Below are 21016 nucleotides of genomic sequence, written 5' to 3'. Positions count from 1 at the left end.
CCTCCCACCCAAAAGCACTCCGCTTCTCTGCCTCCCCACACCTGCTCCTTGAAATCCGAGGGATGTAGGGAGCGCACTCCATAACCAGCTGACCTCATCCAAACCCCTCACTCACACCAAGAGAGGCAGTTGGCAAGGTTTCCAAAGTGTCCTTTGTTGGCCTGAGTGGGTCTGATTTATGCCCTGGGCCTTCATCAACAGTTTGCCTCAATATCTTCCAAAGTGTAAAGTCCCGTAAATCTTCTCTGGGAGCGACAACTTGACCGCCAGCCCATGTTATACAAACACACAGAAATGTCATTAAGGCAACAAACAGCCCCACTGGCCTCCGTAGAGGCCTTTTCTGCCAGGCTCAAGTTACCTAAAATCAATATTTGAACAAGGACAAAACCACATGTTTTCTAAACCAAATTAGAGGGGTCTAATACCAGGCCTGGAGATGTGGTTACATCACGCGCCTTCCAGCCGGTCCCCTGGGGGCTCTGCCTTTGGACTTGACCAGGCTGCACAGGCTCCCACCCCCTCACAGTCACTGGACCTACTTGTCCTGAGTGTCTGACCTCACTAGACAGGTGATGCCGAGGGACAGAATAAGCCAGACATAGGAACTTTCCAGAGCCAGAGACGAGACGGGAGTTCAGAAAACGAAGGAAGCTGGGTATGATCTTTCATGCATTCCTCAAGAATTGATTCAGGATCTGTACCAGGCTCTGTGCTAATGTCTGAGAGGCCAAGAGTGAATAAAATCATGGGTCTCTGCTCTCAGGGAACTCACTCTAGAGTATGAGGGGAAGAGGAGACAATAGGTTACTTTCATTCCAAAAGACAAGTACCAGTGATACAGGTGAGTTAACGGAGCTTTGGAGGCATGTGACAGGTAACCCAGGGCTCCTTGGGAGAAGGCTTCCAACAGCAGATGTGCTAAAGGTGCTCTTAACCTATTTTTCTGGCTTTGTATGTGCCAGGCTCAGGAAGCAAAGGAGACAGGTGAGAGGAGAGAAAACCCCTGGTTTCTGCCAGAAGGGAAAGGTCTATTCTTTCCCTGGACGAGTGCTTCTCTGAGTTGAGGAGTAGATATGAGACATGCCCACCTCAGCCTTTGTGGGTCCTGTCTTTTTCGGAACCAGCCTATCCACAGACACCCCACCGCCACTACCACCCATCCGTCCTCTGCTGGAGCATAGGATAGGGCTGGGCAGGGCCTCTGCAGCCGGGCCAGTCTGCTGAAACCTGCTGCCATGCGGGAAAGCCTTACTCAGAGGGCAGCCTGAAGGCCTTTCACCTGCACGTCTGAAGTCCTGCTACATCAGCAATAGGGCCCAGCACCTTTCTTTCTGTTTCTCGTGCCCTATGTCTCTATTAAGAGAGGATTCTTGGTAATTGGTCCCTTCCCAAACAAATAACATGTGAGGGGGTTCCTGGAATATTATTAGATGAAACTGTAGGACACAAAATTGGTTTTTTCTTCAGATTGTGTTCAGAAAATTAAAATAAAGTATGCCAATATCTAAATGATTGTATTTCCATGTGGTGATACAAGGTTTTCTTTTCTTAAAAAGATATTTTCCAGTTTTTTTTTTTTTTAATGAGTATGTGCTATTTTTAATCCGGGGCGGGGGGGATAAGTAAATGCAATAAAATGGTCTTTTACATTTGATAAAAATATGAGCGAAAGTTGTAAATCCTGACAAAGACATAGGGGGTCCAGGATCAAGCAGTTAGAGGTGGCCGTGAGAGTAGGCCCAGCCCATGCTCATTCTCTTTTAACTTGTTAAGCAACTTTCTGTCCAGGCTGCAGTGCCGGAGTAACAATAGTTACTACCTCCTTAGGATGGTATTTCAGGCCCTCCGCATTTCGCAGGAGCCTGCAGTCTGTGCTCAACACTTGTGCGGTGTGGCACGTCTTTCCTTGGCAAGCCAGCTCTCGCGTGTCTCTATGCCCATGCACACGTTCCGCTGGAAATGCCTTCCTCAGTCCTCACCGACGTTACCTAGACGTTGTGCACATCGGGTGCGCACAGCAGACAGTCCTCCTTTCCCTCTCCCACTCTGTCCATCAGCCACCAAGACCCGCAATTTCCATCTAACTTCATCTCGGATCAGCCCCTTCTCAGCAGCAGGCTGGACCTCCCAGACCGTGGCCTTCTGTGAGAGGCAGCTTCTTAAGGGGCTCTCAATGATCCCTGGCTAGGCTGCCACACCAACAGAGTGGTTTCAGCAACAGGAAGTTAGTGTCCAACAGTTCTGGAAACTGGAAATCTGAGATAGAGGTTTTGGCAGAGTTGGTTCCCTCTGAGGGCTGTGAAGGGTCTGCTCCAGGCCTCTCACCCTGTAGGTGGTTGTCTTAATGTTCACACGGTGTTCTCCTTGTGTTCATATTGGTCTCCAAATTTCCCTCTCCTACAAGGGCACCAGTCATCCTGGATTAGGGCTCACCTTAGTGAACTCATTTTAATTTGATTACCTCTTTAAAGACCCTATCTCCAAATAAAGTCACATTCTGAAGTACTGTTAGGACTTCAACATATGAATTTTGGGATGACACAACTTTTTTTTTTTTAAGGATTTTATTTATTTATTTGACAGAGAGAGACACAGCGAGAGAGCGAACACAAGCAGTGGGAGAGGGAGAGGGAGAAGCAGGCCCCCCACGGAGCAGGGAGCCCGATGCGGGGCTCGATCCCAGGACCCTGGGACCATGACCTGAGCTGAAGGTAGACGCTTAACGACTGAGCCACCCAGGCGCCCTAGGGATGACACAATTTAACCCATAACACCCCACTGGTATTTATGCCCTGATGCAATCTCCTCCCCTTGAGTGTTGGCTGGACCTACTGACTTGTTTCTAAAGAACAGAAGACAGGAAAAGGATAGGGTGTCACTTCCAACATTAAGTTACAAAGGAGTGTGACTTTTGGGGGCTCCCGGGTGGCTCAGTCAGTTACGTATCTAACTTTTGATTTCAGCTCAGGGCATGATCTCAGGGTTGTGAGAGGGAGCCCTACGTCAGGCTCCATGCTGGGTGTGGAGCCTACTTAAGATTCTCTCTCTCCCTCTGCCTCTCCCCTCACTCTCGTGCACTCTCTCCCTCTTAAGAAAGAAATACACATACACACAAACAAAAACAAAACAAAATGATACAGAAAAACAAAGGAGTATGACTTTTGTCTTGTCATTCTCTCTCCAGTCCTTCTCACTTGCTTAGATAAAGGAAGATGCCACGTTGTCACTGCTCAACAGAGAGGTCAATGGCAACAAACTGAAGGCAGCCTCCAGCCAATAGTCAGCAAGGAACTGAACTCTACCAACAACTAGGTGAGGTAGATTGGATACCACTCCTCTCTGAGTTGAGCCTCAAGCTGACTGTGACTCCAGCCAACACCTGACTGCAAGTTTGTGAGATATCCTGGAATGGAGGACTAGCTAAGCCATCCCGGGATGTCATGTCTAGAGGAGTACTGTTGTTTCAAGCCACTAACTTGGGGGGTAATTTGTTATGCAGCAATAGCCAATTGATACATTCTTCATCCCCTCAGACTGGGTTTCTCTCTGTCTGCCTCTACCCTGCACCTGTTGTGACCTCCCTAAATGTAAATATGACTTTGAAATTTCCCCAATTATAAATCTGCTATGGTTCCCCATTGCTTTCAGGATAAAATTCAATTTCTTTAGCATTTCTAAAGGCCCCATTTTTACATGCAGGCTCTGAAAGTCTATAATAGAATATCGTTTGCTTTGAAGAAGTCAGAGTCAGGTTCTAGTTCTGACTCTGCTAGTTACTGTTGGTGTGACCTCTGTTCTCAGTCCCCTCATCTGCAAAGTCAGGACACAGATTTCTTATTGAACAAATACTTATTGAGAGCTCACTCCATTCAGGATCTGTGCTAAGTACAAAGGACACAATGAGAAATAAGAAATGGTCCCTGCCCCCAAGGAATAGAAACAATCAAATTTTTAACAACTGTAAATGTGATAAGTGCCATGACAAAAGAAGCACAAGGGACTAAAATTTAATATTCACTGAACATTTACTGTGCACATGGCGCTTTAGATGTACTTACCATGTAATTGCCACAGTAGTCCAATGAGGTATGAACTACTACCTCTACCTTACAGATGAACAAAGTGTGGTTCAGAGAAGTCAACTAACTTGCCTAACATCACATACATAGTAAGTGGAAAGACTAGATTCAAACAGTGTTTTCTATCACTCCAAAGCTCTCTCTGTTTCCTACTATGCTCTGTTCTTTGTATATGGACATCACAGGTGGGGTCTCAAGAGGCAGACACTGAGGTGGATTTGGGGGTACAAGGTGTTTATTGGTGATGGACATTTGTGCAAGGAAGGAGCGGGACTGGGCAGAGGAAGAAGTTGAACCTCAATGCAGAGCAACCTGGTAAAGGGCTCTGGAGCTAATTGCCCAATAACAAGGTCTTCCATGAGGCTAAAATGAAGATCTCTTTATGTCACTGCCTTGCTCAGTACTGATGACTACAGGGCTGTGATTCTAGGCAAGGTGGTTTTCTACAGCTCGGGCTGACCCTGGAGGAGCTGAGAGCTGGAGACAACCTGCTGACAATACTCCTTTCTTGCAGGGGATCTGAGCAGTGGGTTCCTGTGTCTGTCACAATGAGTGAGCACATAACTCTTATAGAAGGACATGGGAAGGACATCTAAGGAGAGGTGACATCAAATCCTAAAGGATTTTGCCTAAAGGGAGGGCAAGTGGCATTTGGAGCTGAGAGCTAAAATCAGGAAAGAAAAGAAAAGGCTAGGAATTCTAATGGAGGGGGGAAGACAGGAAGCAAACTCAAAGAATGGCTGCACCAGCATTGCACCTCCATGGACTTTCTCTGACCATCATAGTCCTGGCAAGATAAAAGGCTTGTCTTTCCCACTGTAACCTCTCCTCATTGAGGGGTCTCCATCGGGGTCTCCATCAGGGTCTCCTAAGTGCTCCCTAGGAATTTTCTATAATATACAATTTAGGTTTCATGGGTGTTGTGCCTAAAAATGCAGCAAGTTGGGCAGACAGAGGAGCAAATCTGCTCTATGACTTTCTTGGCAAGGAGGGGGGTGCACTAATAAGTAGAAGACCTAGGAACATGGGACCTGAGTTAGGAGACACTAGGAAGTCTGTGGTCAGCATGAAGTAGGACTCTGCAAATAATTGAATCCCTATCAGTATTTGAGCTCGGGGCCCTGGTATGTGATAGAGTGAGCAAACATGGGGAGCAAGCAGGAGCATGACCAGCCCTGCCATGCCAGGGGCCATGGCCAAACTAGGGGCATTTCATTTATTTATACATCCACACATCCTGCCTCTCATTTGTTCATCCATCCAACCATCCATCCATCCTCTTGTACATTAAATATTCACATGAAAGATAGTGTTTGACTTCCCTCTCACTTCCTTCTTTTTCCTGCCACAAATCCTCTGCAGAGAGGAGATCATTAGCAAGACAGAGTAAAGACATAAAGTTTGTGTCAGCACAAAAATACATCTACGGTTTATTAAGAAAGTTGGTCAGTGTTAGGAAGAGAAGTGCTGATTTAGCTTGTTGATGTTGCACTCTGAAGACTTGAAAGGCCTTAGAGCTTGACAGACTTAATGCTCCCCCTTTGGGTTGAAGCTAAGATTCCAGGCAGGGGAGAAGGAAGTACAGGTGGGTATGAAAAAAAACAAGGGGAAGACAAGGGAGGAAGAAAGGCCCCAGATCCCAAATGTCTGTGTGAACTGGACTCTGGCGTGGGAGATGGTGACACGGGAAAATAAATGTTTCACATCATCTTTATGTACACTTGGCCATGGAAAAGATTTTCACTGTGATGATGAGAAATGCCCACAAGCTCTTTCAGACATTTTGCTCAAACTATAACCAACCTTGCCTAGGCACTGGGGACACCAGCATGGATTAAGACACAGTCCCTGCTCCGGATCACTTACATCCTGAGGGAGGTGGCAGACAAGCAGTGAAGTGTAATGGAGGACAGTTGTGTTGATAAGATGGGCACCTCTCCCAGATGTGGACTTTCAGGAAGACTTCTCAGAGGAGGTGTGATGGCTGAGAAGCTGAGTTTTTAAAGATGTGTTGGAGTCATCCAGGCAAAGAAGTAACGAGCATTCCAGACAGTAGGATCAGCTTGAGAAAAGAGTTAGGAGCAAGAAATATTGATGGTAGTTGATGTGTTAGAGAAAAGGTATGAGTAGGAAGGAGACAGATGCTAGGCCTAGAGCTAGATCATGAAGGACCATGCATGCCAGGATGAGAGTTTAAACTTCATTCTGAATGCTGTCAGGAGCCATTTGAAGAACATTCCATACAACTATGATCTTAAGTCACTGAGATCGAACTGATGGAATTTCTTGGATGCTTCCAACAGCTTACCTCTGGGTCCTAGGCTCTGATGTCTGGCCTGAAATTCATGCAGGCTTTGGCTTTATTCTCTGCCTTGGGAGCAGGGACTGACACCCCTGGCCCAGACCATGGGCTCATTTCCATGGTATTGGGCCATTGGGTGGAGCCTCTCTGGGTGGGGCCTTCCAGAAATGAGCTGCAGGCCCATGATGTCAGAGGGGTGAGACATGGGGAATGGATGGGGCGTAACAGCTGCTATCATTGTCCCCCCTCTTCACTCCTGAAAAATTAAAAATCACCCCCCAGGGCCACTGATCAAGGAGTCCTTGCACTTCTGGAGAAATTCAACCTTTTGTAAAACCCAATTTCTCCTAGAGACATACAGCTGTGAAAAGACCTCAAGCTTTAGAGTCAAGTTGATCTGAATTTGGGTCCTGGCCTTGTTACAAGCTGTGAGAACTTACACAAGTTAATTACTTTCTCTGAGCCTCAGTTCTTTATCTATGGATGGAGATAATGTTTCACAGAGTTATTAGGACCATCAAAGAACAAAATATTTATAAATCGTTGGCAGTATATATTTAGTTCTGCTGATGGTGTTTTACTTATTGTTCATCCTGGGCCCACTCAGTTCAGCTTTCTGCCCCAGTATTATGTGAAAATATGAATTCCATTGACCAAACTGAAATATGTGGCTCATCTTGAATTTACGTTAGTAAAACACACCAAGTCAGGTACCCTGGATTTATGAAGTTGGAATGCAAAGAACCCAGAACTCAAAGTAGTCAGACCTGAGCTCCTATCTCTGTCCATGCTCTTGGCCAAGTCCCCTCTCTGAAAAATAGGTCCCTTCCAGTCTTGATGGTCTCCAGAACAAGCTAATAAATTATTAGAGTCCAGTAAGTCACACTTACGAGGGCAACAGGAGTTGAAACACCAAAGGGTGTCTTTCTTTTTTCTTTTCTTTTCTTTTTTTTTTTTAATGTAACTTCTGTGAGCTTCCATGCAGACCTGCTGCTAAGGAAAAAGAAATTCTTCCTCAGGAAAAGAGTTAAAAAGTTCATGCTCCAAGAATGATTCATAAACTATTCCAAGAATGTCAGAGAGAAATATGGCGTACCCCAGGGGACCCCCACTGAGGCGAGAGAGGAGAGCAGCTGGAGTTGCCGCAGGCTGAGCCCAGCGAAGTTTCCAGGCTGGATCCAAGCATACTAATATGATGCAATGCCAAGGTGGGACTTCTCTCCCTTTGTTTCTCTCCTGTCTTCTGTATACAGGAGTCCTTTCCAGGACACACCCATTGACAGTCTCCAATTTCTGCTTACTAGATAAGGGGACTACCTTTGGAATCAAACATCTGGATTCCAAACACAACTCTACCAATTAATGTGTGGTTTTTGGCAAGTGACTTCCTCTCTCTGAGCTTCAATTTCTTCATCTGCCAAACAGGGATACAGATATCTATTCTCCAAAAATTTTTGAAGAACTCAATGAAATAATGTAATAATGCCTTCAACCCAGCATCCTAGGAGGGGCTCCATCAAAGGCAGCTAATGTTTTGGAAGAGGGCAGCTGGGTGGAGTGGCTGTGAGCTGCATGCACGGCTTAGGCCCTCTCTGAATCATCCTGGGCCCCAATGGATATATACAAATTATGAGACTAGCTTTAGTTTCCACCCACAGAGCAGAGGTCTCTAAGGTGCAGGGCGGGGAAGCAGAGACTTTTCGCAGCAATATAAAGGGCAAAAGAGAGTTTCCAAGAGGCCAAGTGGCCGGGGGAGCAGGCCTGGCTACTGAGTCTGAATGGACATGCATCTGAGCTATACTGGGAGGGTGGGGCCCAAGGGGTGTGGTAAGCTCTGTGGGATTCATCCAGTAATCATTCAATAACTCTCTACTGAGGACCTACTGCATGTCAGCAGACGCTGGTTCTGGAAACTAGGGATACAATGGAGAACGAGTCATTGACCTTGACTTCCTGGAGTTGGCATTTTTTGGAGGAACAAAAATAAATACGTAGCCACTTTAGGTAACCACTTTAGATAGTACTTCCCTCATTCAGATAAGTCAACCCCAAGTTTCTGAAGGGAGACAGGAGGCCGGGTAGGGCATAGAGTCAGCAGCCTCTGTCCCTGGGTGGGCAGCAACAGCAATTCACAGTTACTCGGGTTGGAAGCACAGGTTCTGAAGTCAGACAGCCCAAGGACAAAGCCTCACTCCACCAGCTGCAAACTGTAGGCCTTAGGCATATTACCTCTTGGAACTTTAGTCTCCCGCTCTGTAAAAGAGATTAAAACACATAAAACACTACTCTGGGGCCGCTATGAGAATTAAATGAGACAATAGATACAAGTGCTTAGCAAAGCACCTAGCTCAGAGTAAATGCTTAGTGAAGGCGAATAAGCATGGCCAGAACGTGTAGGCTCATATGGATGGGAACTCAAGAAAAAGAGTGACTGGGTAGATGACAAAGACTCCATGACTAGGGCAGGAGCCTAGTCCTAGATCAAGAGATGAGTGGGCAAAGACAAAGAGCCCTCAGGGTGGGTGTGAAGGTGGAAGAAAACAGGATCCAGTGGTCAATGCCAAGTACGGAACCTGGGCCCATTTGGCAGCAGAGCAAACATAAAGAACTCACAGACAACCTGGGGTACAAAGAGAGAGTAGAGATTCAAGCCAAAGAGTAGCTAGTAATAGCTCATCTTGACTGAACACATTTGTGTGCCAAGTCTTCTGGAAGTGTTTGATATGCATGATGCCATTTAATAATTCAGCACCTCTCTGTGGTGGGCATTACTGTACTTCATTTTACAAATGAGGAAACTAAGACTCAAAGAGATTGTAACTTACCTAAAGTCAACCAGCCAGGAAATGGTCTTGAACTTGAATTCGAACCCAGATGTATCTAATGCCAAACCTGATGTTCTCAGACATAGGCCATTCTGTATCTCCCCACACCCACCTGACCTCCTTCAGTCAGGTTGGTTACCTTCATTTAAGTGACAAACATTTATTAAGCTTCACCTGTGGTAGCCTTGCCACAGGGTGAAATGCGTTGGAGTCCTCAGTCACTCTCATTAATATAGAGAGGAGGATAGCACAAAAGAGCCATACCTCAGGAGTCAGACAGATCTGGGTGACTAGTGAAGTGACACTGGACAGCTTTGACAGCCCAATTCCTCAAAACCTACATTCAAGGACACATAGCTAACACGTTTCAGCATGTTGAATTGTACTGAAAATGGTATTGCAGAATGAATCTGGGTCTCTGAGTCAGAAATGTTGGTCACAGGTCTTGGTACAAGTCATTTGGCCTGCCAGATCCTCAGTTTCCTCCACTGCAAAACTAGTACTTAAGACTAGAAGCCTGAAAATACCCTTCTGGGATGACAGAAGGACCTTCGGTCTTGAATTAAAATCCTTGAGCTTAAATCCCACACCTATGGCAAACCTACTCTGTGACTTTTGGCGATTCAGCTTGCTAACCACACCTTACCTTAACCTTTGGTTTCTTTGTTAAATAGAAAAAATTGATTCACTCAATATTCAACATGTCCCTCAAGTGGTGGCTGTTTTCTCTCCCACATCCTTGAATCACTGGTACTAGGACTTGAGATCAACTGGATGTGCTCCTTCTTGCATCCAGCCAATTGACCCTTCCCCCTCCCAACTGTTCCCCAGCATGGAAACTCATCAAACCCCTGACAGCTGGGAAAATGAGTGCCCAAGTCCTAAAGAGAAGATCTAGAGGGCATAGTACTACTGTTATACTTGCTTTATATAATAAATACAACTCAACTGAACAGCTTCTCTCAGATCCTGCCTTTTTTCTTCCCAGGGAAACTTACAAGAGGAAGATTAGTGGATGAACTAGGCCCTGCCACTTCAGTTGGTCTCCTGGAGAGAACAGATTCGCATCATTTCTCTCTCCTAACCCATTTTATATTCCCCTCACCTTCTAGAACCTCTACTGATCTATGTGGGAGAACAGGGATAATCCAGACTCTCATCCATGAGAAATCGGAGTCTCTGGTCACCACATCCTTCTTGTTCATTTACTATCAAAATTGGGCATGGGGGTAGCAAAAGATGCCCCCAGGGAATCCCCTGGGTATCAAATTTATCCCTCCCTGCCCTCATTGTATAATAGCAACCCCACCTCTTGCTGGTGATCAGAATCAATGAACCCTGACTAAGATGGTGATTCCTTTCCTGGCATGCTGGTCTTTTGACATAAGAAGCCCAAGGTGACCAGTAGTCACTCGACTAGTGATAGTTTAAAGTTTAATGGGATCCTTGGAGTGTACCCTGATGGAAGTTTTCTTCTTTTGAGAGCCAGGACCTCAAAATTCACAAAGTCCAGAGTAGTGGGGATAAAAAGCACAAATTCTCCAAGTGGATCATTTAAAAGTCATGGTAAACAAGAAACTCATACTTCCACTTCTTGGATCCTAGACCCATGAATTCTATCTATTGGGGACAGCACCATATAATAGTCATTGACTTAGCATGTTTAGTGCATCCTGGAAGATAGTGCCCATCTTTGCGAAGTACCATTTCAAGGCTGGCATTCTAGATCACTCTTCAAAAGGCCATTCTATCACTCAATCAGGTGGCAGCTTTGGGTCATAAAATAGTGATAGGACAAATGGCACTGCCTTATCTCCTTTGCTGTAAAGTAGGTTTGTTGGTGTAATGTGGTATTAAGCAGACTGTCTTACTGATGGATCAAACATTCTATAAATCTTTGGATGGCTATTCTGGCCAATGACCTGCAAGCAGAAAAGGCAAACCTATATTAGATTATGTGCCACCAAGTGACCCCTATTATTTGGGGATTCTATCATCCCCAATACTATCATGGAGCCCAACTCTGTGATACCATCTTCTACCGTTAGCTCATACCCATATAGGACAGGTAACTGGGTTTCTCAACAATGTTTATCCTCCTCTGTCCAGGTAATTACTATTATGTTGGCAAACAGGGTAACACCCCACAAAAAATAATTGACTGGTGGGTTTTCTGGCCTTTCTTGTATGTTCATTCTAATGTACTCATTTCTTTTCAATCCCTTCTTCCACCATCTGCCATGGCCATTCTGTTGATTCTACTTTACCCCATGTTGGCTAATACTTTTAATCCAAGTTTCTGGGATCTATTGTATCATCTTCTGAGGTCCTTCCCAGAGTGTTAAATCCTACATCACAGGATAATATTCTTATGCCAATACACTGTCATTTATATCACCTTATGTCTTGCTTTCCTTGATCTATCACACTTTGGATTCAGGTCCAAATGTACCCTTCCAGTTCTTGCTGCTTTGTACTGTATAGGTCCTTCAGCTTCTTTGGGGTATAGCCCCTCTCCTCCCTTAGTGGGCCCAGCACTTCCTCTGCTTGGTTATGATAGGACTTGACATAATTACTGGTCTGGTGGTCATGAGGATAAGTGGAGTTGAATCCTTGGCAGGGGCATTTTGTCTTGCAAGGCATAGGCTTCTCCATCATCACCAAACAAAGACTATCAGAGCACTAGCAAGGAGGAGTGCACCAATTCTCAGGCCAAGAGGGTTCAGAGATATGAGGAGTCTTTTTTTTTTTTTTTTAAGATTTTATTTATTTATTTGACAGAGAGAGACACAGCGAGAGAGGGAACACAAGCAGGGGAAGTGGGAGAGGGAGAAGCAGGCTCCCCGCTCAGCGGGGAGCCCAACACGGAGCTCGATCCCAGGACCCTAGGATCATGACCTAAGCCAAAGGCGGACACTTAATGACTGAGCCACCCAGGTGCCCCAGATACACAGAGTCTTAAGGTTTCCACATGCAATCAATGTAGATATTCCCACCCCAAGTCTCAGGATCCTTTTCTTTCCCAATCAAGGCCTTGGCCTTGGTTGAGTTGGCTCACTATGGTTGAGGATCCAGTCTTCTCTAGAGCTCTGCTACTTTTTATAACTAAGTCCTGGGCCTGAGCCTCACTTTTTTTCTGTCCTCCAGCTATAGTAAATGAGCTTCTCCCTGTAGGCTGCCAAGGAGAACCTCTAACTTTTACATTTTACTATGAATTGATGATTAAACACTCCAATCCTTCATATATTTTCTCATATATTTTTCTAATGCATTAATTGTACTCAACCATCCAATTCCATTGTCTTTCTAATTATTCTTTCCCCTAAACCTCTTAAATGGCTGAAATATTGCAATGGCTAGTGCATTCCTCTCTATTGGTCTCCCATTCTCCCCAAGCACCACTAACTGAAGTATTAACAATTGTATGGCTGGAGCATTCCAGGGGCTATCAGGGCTCCACATACCACTAGTGATAGCTTCTCATTGCCCACCAGGATGCTTATTCTGAGTTATCCCCCACAGAAATAAGGGGTCAAGTCTTTGTACCTCTGCCTCAACCAGTCACTGGATGTGGACTGCTCCTAGAGAGAGGAGCAAAATGTGGTCAAGTTAGCTCCTCCAGTTGTGGACAGTTTCAGGGGAGGGGTGCAGAAGGGAGCCCTCAGCAACTTCCAGAAGCTGGGAGAATGAGTACCTTGATCTTGATCTGGGCCACACAACTCAACATTCTCTATGATCCCGTGAAATAGAGAAACACTCTTAAACCACCACCATCCACACTGCAAGTGTCAGCTCAAATGTCATCTTACCAGTGAGACCTCTCCCTGGCCCTCTCTATTCCTCTTACCCTGTTTCATTTTTCTCCCAGCACTTATCTGCACCTGAAACTCTTGTATATTATCCATCTCCTACTAGATTGTTTATTCCAGACCTATGGTACCCCATCACCTAGAAGAGGGCCTGGTACAAAGTAGGTCCCCCCAAAACATAAATAAGATACCAATATTGGTATGTAACTACTACATGCACCTCAGTGAAATTGCTTTGAGGACTAAAATAAATCTTTTATGAGAAGGAATCAAGCTCAACCGTAGACACCAAATACAAATATATAATAGAAAAATATAAATGTACGTAAAGAAATGTTTGTAAACGTATGTCTGTAAGTGGTGTTGGGATAAGGAAAAGGACCTTTCTTTTTTACAGAAAGACACTACCATTGGCAAAGCAGCCAAGGACAGAGTCTAAATTTCTTACTCAGGGCTTAAGGGCAGGCCTTTGACTTCTGTAAGGTAGGGAGATTTAGGACTCACTTTTATTTCTTCTAGCACCAGCATTTAATTGCAGACTTAACAGAGGCTCAGGCTTATAAAAGATTCACCTTGTTTCTCTGAATGTATACATTATTTACCATACAGTCTATAAAATATTTACCCATTTCTCAGCCGACTGCACCCTGCTCAGTCTTAACTACCTCATTGCTGTTCGAAGCTGATCAAATAGGCGGCTGGCACCTCTCCAGAAATGGACTGAGCAAGCAGCTGGAAGGGGACCATATTTTATGCATTTGTCAGAGCACATAGCCATCAAGGGTGTTGAAAGCCTTTCTGAAAGTACTAGGGAGGGGTGTGGGTCCTTAATCCCTTCCCACCTCGACCCACCCACTCTAAAACATGACTGCCTTTGCCAGGCCCAGTACTTCATCCATTTGGGATACACTTACAGAGCACCAATTGTGTCCTATATGTCTTGAGGAGATAGATGGGAATAATGCACATTCCTATGCCCTCGTTGGAGAAAACAAACCCAATGATAAAGAAGGAGAAGATCTCCCAGGTATTGAGCTATCTCTCCATGCAGCTGGAATGCATAAAACACATAGCCTTGTAAGCCAGTATGCGGTTGAAATTCTGTCTTAGTCCATCACTTACAAGTGTATAACCCTGGGCAAGTTCCCTAAACTCTTGTTGCCTCAGCTTCCCCAGGACGTTACAGTTGTCCCAATTTCATGAGATTACTGAGCCTATGGTGCCCAGCTCTTGGAAAGCACTCAGTAAAGTTTAGAGATGAGCAGGAAGAGAAGAAAATCTTCAGGACAGTTCTATGTGGTAAATATGTTATGATCCTCTTTTTATAGATGAGACACTGAAATTTAGAAAATTAGGTACTGTGCCAAAATCTACTTATAAATGGAAAAGCCAGAATTCAAGCTCATGTCCGCCTAATTTCAAACTCTACTTATAATCACTGTTTACACACGTGCGCACACACACACACCCCTATACACATATACATGAAAACGTGGCATAATCATCATGCGTACGACAGTTTCAGTGATACTCCCAACAAACCCTCAATGAGATTAGCTATCCCTGTTATTTGCCCTTACAGCATCTCTTTCATAGCAGCAGTTGTGCTTGTAAAAATTTATCAATCTGGTCATTGCTTGCTGCTGTCTGAGTCCTTCCTTAAGCAATATGCAGACAGGGGCTGTGTTCATCATGTGTTCCCAGTGTCTGGGTGAATGAATGTTTCACATGCACTGTCATTTCTTCTTTGCAACAATGCAAGGAGAGTAGTAATACTTTTCTTTCCATCCTATTGCTAGTGGAACTGAAGCTCAAAGAAATGAAATAACTCATCCAAGAACACATAGCTAAAAAATGGGAAACCAAAGATTTTAATCTAGCTCAGTCTAATTCTGAAGCCCATGCCCCTTCCGTTGAGTTATGCTCCCTCCTTGAGAAGAGAGGAAGCCAGAGGACAAGGGTAGAGGAACAAACATCTGCATTTGAAGGACCACTGTGGCAGGCATTATGTGGAGACGCTTGGTCAACAGGGTCTTTTTCCCTCTTCATGACAAATTTGTGTTCAAAACAACATTTTTGCTAAAACAAGTTTGTTTGTTTGTTTGTTTGTTTACAAACTCAGTTGCAAGCCTTGCCTGGAATAAGTTGGCAAGGAGGAAAAGAGGCTAAACACTGAGCAGGAAGTGAATGGGGAAACATACAAGGCTATAAAGCCCTTCAGTGCAGCTCTTCCCTCCAATACTTCATGTCCAAAGAAAAAGGCCAGCTCAGGTGGGGCTCATTCACATGCCAGTCAGTGTCGGGAGCTCCATCCAGGGGGAGGAAGAGAAGTCAAATGTTTAAGGCCACTGTTTTGACCCTGACTTATGCCATACTAACTCCTTGCAATACTAATGCTCCTTCTTTGCTTTAAAAAAGAAAACACAACTATTTTAATCTAAATTATATTAACATTAGTGGGTCAAAAATTTGTTTTCTGGAGCAAATTTTACCGAGCCAATTTATATTTTTGATTGAATTTTTACATAATGCAGTTCACTATTTATGAATATCCCATTTAAATTTTGTTAGAATCAAATAGTTCTTTGTAAATTCTAGAATGAGTATTTTATTAATCACTCACTTTTTTCATGTCAAACTGAACTGATTATAGCTTTCTGCCCCTGCCAGTTTTCTTTTGTAAACATTACTTCCATAAAATTCAGTTTTAAAATCTGTTCTTGTTTAAGAAGAATTGACATTTCTATTAATTTGTAGCCATTATCACATTATATTATGTGAGGTTTTATCCATTATCAACTTTGTTTTGTGCCAAATATTTCTACCAGTCGTGTTCATTAAGAATCGAATTCAGGACATTTTGCAAGGGGTGGGTAACTTCTGTCTTCTCTGCCTCTCCAGAAAGGCAGGGATGGCTGTGCCTTTTTCCAGGTAAAAATGTTGAGACCCCAGAAGACAAATGAACTACCCTATGGTTTCAAATTGTATAAAAAACCAGACCTTTCCAAATCCTCTGTCCACCATTCTCTTTGTTCCATGAAATGAACAAATGCCATTTTTACAAAGTAACTAGAGGTAGGGAGTTCTCTGATCCAAGAAGAGTAGAATTGTATGGAATGTGAAGTGATTTATTCATGGTTGATAGCATTCAGGGAATTTTGTCTCCCCACCACCCATCCCCCACCATCTGCATCCCAAGTAAAACAATCCTTCAAAGATGCCTGAGTAATATATACTTCAAAGAAGATCCCACGGTCCTTGTACTTGCTATTTCAGAGTGTGAAGGGAAGGGGCTTAAGTTGGTCATTTCCAACATTATATCAGTGTTTTCTCTTATCCCTGGTTTCTCACCAGGGGGATCTTTCCCCTCTATTCAATGGCTATCCCTAGGTACCTAGGAAAGGAATTAAATGTTTGTAGTGTGATTTCCATTTGCTTAAATCCAAATCAATAAAGTCATACTGAACTTCATTTCATGAACCTGGCATGACACTTAGTGTTCTGTGATAGAAGAGTAATTTTATAAGACATCTTAGGTGACCACCTGCTCTGGTTTGTCCAGGACTGGAGGCTTTCCCAGGACGCAGGCCTTTCTGTTTAAAATCACACACAGGGTTAGGCAAATCTGAAAGGTTGCTAACTCTACTTGTTCACCACTGTATTACTAGCACCCAGGCCAGCACTTGGAATGTAATGAGCCTCTGCTATGCCCACTAGATTTCTCAATGCTTTGACTTCCTTCCCTGTAGAATGGAAACAAAGGGGACTAATATTTGTCCTGTTATTCACAGCGTTATTATTCTGTATAGTAATGTTGAGAGAGGATTGTTATTGTTACTTTTTGATTATGTCCAGCCAGGTCAAAGGGAATTTAAATAATCTCTGAAAAATGCAATCTAGAGCATTATCTTCTTGATCCTGGAACCATGTCTTATTGTAGTGAAGCACACATCACAGTACCCGGCAGAAAGACAATGCTCAAAACCCTGGTCAGATAAATGAAATAATGAATAAGTGGATAGTTAGATGAGTAACTATGTAAATGAGTATAAAGTGATTAAATTAACTAATTTTGTAGGATTCTTTTCAGAGCCAGGATTTTCTTTAATCCAACTCTTGCATTTTTCAGAGTCCACATTCAAACAACAAATTCTTGGCCGGTCAAGTTTAAAACTGGGTCATTTTACCATTAAAATATGGTAAAAATTCCAACTAATTTTACTCATTTTCTCCAATGACTTTTTCCTAGCACACAACACTTGGGTTCAGCCTATAGTTTACAGCTTTTCTTCCAACAAAGCCAGAGGGCTTCTCTAACAGCAGAGCAGTTTGGTTTGAGTCTCAGCACAGGCCTGGTCTCTGCTCTTACTCAGTTATTGGTGAGCTTCAGAGAAAGTCCTGAGAAGCTGGAGGGGGCTGTCCAGCAGCCTAGGTCATTGAAAGTCATTACCATCAGCATCAGGAAATTACTAGTTTGTTGTTCTAGAAGCCTGAGCAAAGAGACTGGAACTCTCAACCTGCTTTCATCCTTTTTTCTAACTCTGCCTTTCCAGATCCTAGCTCCTTCTAAGCCCCAATCAAATTTCTCCTCTTATCTCTTTGGCTCCTGTCATAGTTGAGATGCCATTAGGACAAGGACTTGCTTTATTCATCTCTAGGTTCCAGCACTTAGCAAAGTGCCTTGTATAGAGTAGGAGCTCAATTGATATAAGAATGAATGAATGAATGAATGACTTTTTTATCTTAAAGTTCCAGAAGTACCCCAAATTACAGCATCTGTGCCTAGCATAAAGTGTGGTTTCAACAGATGTTGAATAAATGTGTGAAATAATGAATCAATGATTGATATGAGGAACTTCTACAAATGGACTATGGATTGTGTGCAAGACACTGGCTCACAACATTTTATGTTATTTTATTTCTCTTTTCAACAACCCTGCTTTATCTTTTTCTCCTTAGTGCTTAGCACTATCTGACACACCATATATTTTCCTTGTTTACCTTGTCTACTATTCGTTTCCTCCACAAGAATTTAGCTTCCATAAGGGCTGAAATCTTTGTCTGTCTTGTTCACTGCTGCTTACTCTACCTGGAAGAGGACATGGTATCAAGTATATGTTCAGTAAGCATTCATGGCATGAATATTGAATACATATTATTATCCCTACTTTGCAAAGGAAAAGCTAAATTTAGAGATGCTAAAAAAAAAAGTCCCTGATCTGTGGCAGGCACTCCAAATTCACCAGGCTTTCACTGAAAACTGGTAACTACATTGTGAAGTATTACCATTCTAGCAAGGTGAACACTGAGATTCAGGCAGATGGAGTCACCATGTTGAGTCAGAGAGCAGTTTATCTAATAAAGGGCTGGGTCACTATTCAAACCCTAGGTCATATGGCCTCAAAATTCCTGCTCTGCCCATGACCTCAACCCACCTTTACATGAGAAAATGCCCATCCCTGAATCAGAATATTCATGGGGAAGGTGTCATTGCACACCTAGAAAAAACAGAGACAACCCATTACAACTCAAATCAACTAAGAAAGATCCCATTGAACAAAAAGCATCCTTTTAATATGAACAATGCAATAAACGCCAAATGCAGGCGATTAGAAAAATGTTATTAGGAGAACAAAGACATGCCAATGACTTGAGCCCTTAATGAGATGCCCATCATAGCTAGGAGTAAGCAATTTCCCAGAGGATTGTTTGATGTGAGAGGAATAATAAGGAGCTCTTCAGTGACACCCAGACACACCCTCTCACATACACACCTGCTCAGGGCTCAGCAAAAGACAGTGCGTAAATGTCTGGAATATTACATAAAAGCTGTCTGCCTAACCAGTCAAAGCTATTAAAATCCATCTTGCTGAAATGAACCCTGAGAGCAGGTCAAACAAATCTAATTTTTATTGTTCCTTAAGGAGATGGCTGTGTCGGAGACAGAGGAGAGAGGCAGGAGGCCAGTTAGAAAGAAAAAAAAAACCCTAAGAGGCCTTAAAAAATTAAATGTTCAAAAGAGCCGTGGCAGGCAAGATAAATGATATATTACAGTGCTGGTTTAAACCTAATTGATGACTAATGTTGTAATGCATCTGAACCTACACTGATCTATTATCCGTCTGGTCCAGGCTGAAGGGACACTGCAAGGAGAAAAATTGCTAACTGTTTTAACCTGATGGAACTTTAAAAAAATAACCAGCCCAGTTACTTTAAAAGATAAATGGCTGGGTGGTGACCTCTTAATGTATATCTGGGTCTTGCAATGCAAAATCAAATGTTAATTAAATAGAATCCAGTGTAGGAACGATGCAGGAAGAGCATGGTTTAGAGCTCAAGAGGCCATAGGGAATTGTGTTGTTGGGTTTCCTACAAAATGTTTCAAAGAAACTACCAATGGAAAGGCAATAATAGCAGACCACATAGGAGTCATTGACAGATCAAATGTACACACAAACACCATCTGGATAGCACCTACCTATAGGTTATATAGAGTAGCACGTGGGCATAGCTAAATCACAGTCATTGGAAGGATAGGTTCACCACCAGAAATGTTTAAATTCATTGGGGGGGTGGATCAGAGAGGCTTTATTTTCTTCATCTGCATCAACACAATCCCAATACAACCCTCAGAAGGAAAAACAATGTAAGATGTAAGAATATGACAAAAGGATTCAAGAGCCAACTTGAAAGCACTGTCCTGTTGATAGCCAGTCTAGGATAATGTTAGCTGCAATAGATTGTAACCAAAAACTAAAATAAGAAAAATGAGTTCGTACTGAAACAAATGAATGTATCTATGAATGAACGAATGAATGAAGAGAAATCTCCTTATTAGCATAGAATTCCAAATTACAAGCATATGGGAAATGACAAAAATAGAAAATCATCATTTGGAAACCAGAAAAAGTAATAATTGTTTCAGGCAGGAATCTTCAACAGATAATAAAATTAGTGAGAAAAAAAAAAGAGAAACAGAATTTTTGCATACTTCCATAGTATCTCCATTTTGAGGACAATTTGACGAAGATATCGTAGTAAACATCACCAAGACAGGGACAAATGGTCATCATGTGTCTCCTGATGAAATGTATTGAGAAGGACACAACATCACTTCTGTGGTATTCTTGATAAAAATGCATAACCAAAATGTAATCATGAGGAAATATTAGACAAATTGAGGAACATTCTACTAAATAACTTGTCAGTTCTCCTCAAAGGTATTAAGGTTATGTATCAAGTATCAAGTCAAGGAATGGACATGTTCCAGATTCAAGGAAACTAGGGAGAGATGGAAATAAAACACAACCTGTGATGCTCACCTTTGGATGCTGGACCAGAGAAAAGACATCTGTGGGTCAGCTGGAGAAATTTGCTTTAGGACAAATTTGCGTTAGAGAAATTTACACTAGCTACTAATATTGTATCAATGTTCCTTTTATAAGTTTGATTAACAGTATGATGGGTATGTGAAAAAAATGTTAACATTTGAGGAATTCGGATAAAAAGCAGACAGACATTCTTTGTTCTATTTCTGAAACTTTTCTGCAAGTCTGAAATTATTTCAAAGTGAAAAGTTAAAAAAAAATAAAACTTTCATACATAGAATACCACTGTTGTACTTTCTTTGAGGACCTACACCTAGCTTCATTTTTTTCAGGCACTGTTCTCCACAGAATTAGGAAGAGGCACCACCAAAGCCAGTATGTCCTTACTCAGCTGGGAAAGGAAGGAGCCAGGAGCAGAAGAAGGTGATCATTTTGACAAAGTTCATGAGAAAAGGTCACATACCATCACAGGCATGAGCAACCACCAAACAGTTTGGCCTGAATTGCTCGTGCCTGTGATGGTATCTGACCTTTTAGATACAGAGGCTGCAAATAGGTCCACTGAGTACAGCTCTTTTCTGAAGGTGCTCCAGGAGAGGGAACCATTATGAACAATTGTAATAATAATTGTACCATTTATTTTGCACTTTCTGAGTTAGCCTTTGTGCTC

The sequence above is a fragment of the Phoca vitulina genome, unplaced genomic scaffold (genome assembly GCF_004348235.1).
Source record: "Phoca vitulina isolate PV1807 unplaced genomic scaffold, GSC_HSeal_1.0 scaffold2, whole genome shotgun sequence".
In the NCBI taxonomy this organism is placed as follows: Eukaryota; Metazoa; Chordata; class Mammalia; order Carnivora; family Phocidae; genus Phoca; species Phoca vitulina.
Note: the sequence above shows the minus strand (reverse complement) of the source record.